Source organism: Epinephelus moara, chromosome 14 (assembly GCF_006386435.1).
Source record: "Epinephelus moara isolate mb chromosome 14, YSFRI_EMoa_1.0, whole genome shotgun sequence".
Lineage (NCBI taxonomy): Eukaryota > Metazoa > Chordata > Actinopteri > Perciformes > Serranidae > Epinephelus > Epinephelus moara.
The window spans coordinates 36,765,229-36,768,560 of record NC_065519.1 but is presented as its reverse complement, the minus strand read 5'-3'; positions in this window follow the sequence as shown (position 1 = coordinate 36,768,560).

The window sequence follows — 3,332 nt, the reverse complement described above, 5'->3', positions numbered from 1 at the left end:
GCGCGACTGCAGTTGCACTAGTTAAAGTGGTAATAATTGACATTAAAAATGTCTGTACATGATGTATTTCCAGCTAGTCATGAATTATGTGTGTTTACTATAAATATGTACATTTGTTAAAATTTAAATATTTAAGGATACTAACTTAAATTAACTTAATTAGGTATATTTAAAAATGTAACTCAAGCTCTGCTCTTTCTTTGGATAAACATTTCAGTGGTCTTTTACAGAAGCAAGGTATATAGTCTATTGTATTTAAAGGTGTTTTATACACTGTATAACTACACTATATGAAAATGGTGTTTTGAACCAGTTTATGCTGTGAAATTGACCAAGAAAATGTACTGTTTGAAAATGTGAAATTGAACTACATAAACCTGAGATGAGGTAAAAAGATATGCATTGTGCTTATGTTACTGTTATGATACATGATGATACATAAATATATATATGATATAATATACGATACATAAATCATACAGAGAGCCAATCTGGAAAGGAAACAAGACAGACTGTGTCCTCATTCCCCTGCTTTACCTGCATTATACAGGTCACATATTTGTCACCGTGGTCTCCCAGCCCTGGGATCTTTTGGTGCTCCATCTTCTTGATGTTACTGTCAGCTAGGATTGGCAAATCTATCTCAACTCTTCTCTTCTGCTCCTAATCAACCACAGTCAACGTCTGCTGGCTGATGGTCAACTCAGTTCTCAAGTTGTATCCATGGCCGTATGTGCTTGGGGTGTTATGACTGGTAAAACACCTACTCATGAATCCAAGTTTCAGATTTACACAGTGTTAGAGGAAATACTATTACTTAACAAAAAGGGAGCAATACCACAGTTCAGCGGTATATGAATCATAGACTACTTATGGAAAATAAGTTTTTTATTCCACATCAAAGTTGGGTGAAATATCCTTAAACTTATCCTCTGTTAGGGATTTTGACACAGGATTACTCAAAAAGTACACAGTAAAAGAACTTCATATTATTCATGCACGTAGTCTAGGGAATACTAAGTTCAGCGGTATATGATGTGTGTAGTTTTCAAGTAATCCTGTGTCAAAATCCTTAACAGAGGATAAGATGAACTTTGACGTAAAAACATTACACCGCAATTCAGTCACTCTCAAGAAGGAGCACCAACTTTTGCATGGGCCTTTCGAGGATGGTTGATCTGGGGGGGCCATCTGATTTTCCTGGTGGTTTCCAATCTGCAGCTTGTACCTTGACCTTATGAACTAGTCCATCACTTCCTTGTACAGTTTCAACCACTCGTCCCAGCTGCCACTGGTTTCTGGTTGGAAGAGTATCATCCTTGATAATAACTATGTCATCTACTTTAAGGTTGCGCTGAGGCACGTGCCACTTCTGCCGTTTAGAAATGTTCAAGAGGTATTCCTTCTTCCAACGGCTCCAGAACTGTTCAATCAAACATTGCACTCGTCGCCACCGTTTTATTGCATACATATCTTCCTTTACAAATTTCCCAGGAGGCGGGGAATTCATCAGAATAAGATGGTTGGGCGTCAAAGGCTCTAGTGATTTTGGATCATTAATTCCATCTATATTCAACGGACGGCTGATAACGATGGCCATAGCTTCCTAGAACAGAGTTCGCAGTGAGGTGTCATCAAGTCTACCTGGACATAGAGAGAGTGTGGCATTTAACACATCTCGCACAGTCCGGATTTGGCGTTCCCAGACTCCACCGGCATGACTTGCTGCAGGGGCATTGAAGATGAACTTGCATTGTTTATCAGCGAGGTAAACTTCCAGTTGGTTGGCGTCGCACTGCTTTAGTGCTTCTCTGAGCTCATTTCTGGCTCCCACAAAGTTTGTGCCCTGATCACAGCGGAGTTGGTGTACAGCTCCTCTGAGGCTAATGAAGTACCTTAAAGCATTGATAAACGTGTCTGTCAACAGATCTTCGAGCATTTCGATGTGAACAGCTCGAGAAGAGAGGCAAGTTAGGGTCAGTCCATACCTCTTGTATTCCTTGCGTGCCCTCTTGATGAAGAATGGGCCAAACACATCCATACCACAGTATGTGAATGGAGCCGAGACTTCAACGCGTTCCCTTGGGAGCTCAGCCATTTGTTGCTCCTCTGCTGGACGTCGGAGCTTCCTACACCTCACACAGTTGTATATCAGCTTGGCGACTGATTTGCTCCCACCAATGACCCAAAACCTGTTGGCTCTGAGCTCCATTTGAGTTTGACTTTGGCCTTGATGATAAATTCTGTTATGGTAATAAGACAGAATGAGCTTGGTAATGTGAGAGTTTTTGGAAGGATAACTGGATGTTTTAGTTCTTGGCTAAGAGATGACTGCTTTAACCTCCCACCAATCTGAAGGATTCCCTTGTCTCTAATCCACCTTATTTTTCACGGAAACACGGAGGCAAAACAGAACGCAGCCAGCTTCCGTTTTTTTGTGCGACACTTCCGGTCCAGCACTCTTGACCACTGTGGCCTCATCAAAGACTGTGAACCTGTTCTCATCACTCCAAAATCAGACTTTAGACCTTGCAAGGCTCAATATCCACTTAAACAAGAAGCCATCGATGGCATACCACCAGTCTTTGAGTCTTTTAAAGCAGCAGGAGTAATTGTTCCCTGTGATGACTCTCCAGTGCACATACCTTTGTTCCATTTTGCTCCCAAAATTCAATTGCTGTTTGTAAATGCCTTGCTCATACTAACAACTCAGATTCTGTCTCTCTAGGAAACGCAAGAGCCGCTGCCGCTGCAAAAAGAGCTGCACTCCAACCCACTATCCTTGATACTCTGGCCTCTAGCATTACCGTAAGAAACCTCGGAGTAATATTTGATCAAGATTTGTCTTTTAATTCTCATTTAAAACAAACCTCACGGACTGCATTTTTTCATATGCGTAATATTGCGAAAATTAGGCCTATCCTGACCTGAAAAGATGCAGAAGAATTGGTCCACGCTTTTGTTACCTCTAGGCTGGATTACTGTAACTCTCTATTATCAGGTAGCTCTAGTAAGTCCTTAAAAACTCTCCAGCTAATTCAGAATGCAGCAGCACGTGTACTAACAGGAACTAAGAAACGAGATCATATTTCTCCTGTTTTAGCTTCGCTGCACTGGCTCCCTGTAAAATCCAGAATTGAATTTNTCAGAATGCAGCAGCACGTGTACTAACAGGAACTAAGAAACGAGATCATATTTCTCCTGTTTTAGCTTCTCTGCACTGGCTCCCTGTAAAATCCAGAATTGAATTTAAAATCCTACTGTTAACTGATAAAGCTCTAAATGGTCAAGCTCCATCATATCTTAGTGAGCTCATAGTGCCATATTATCCC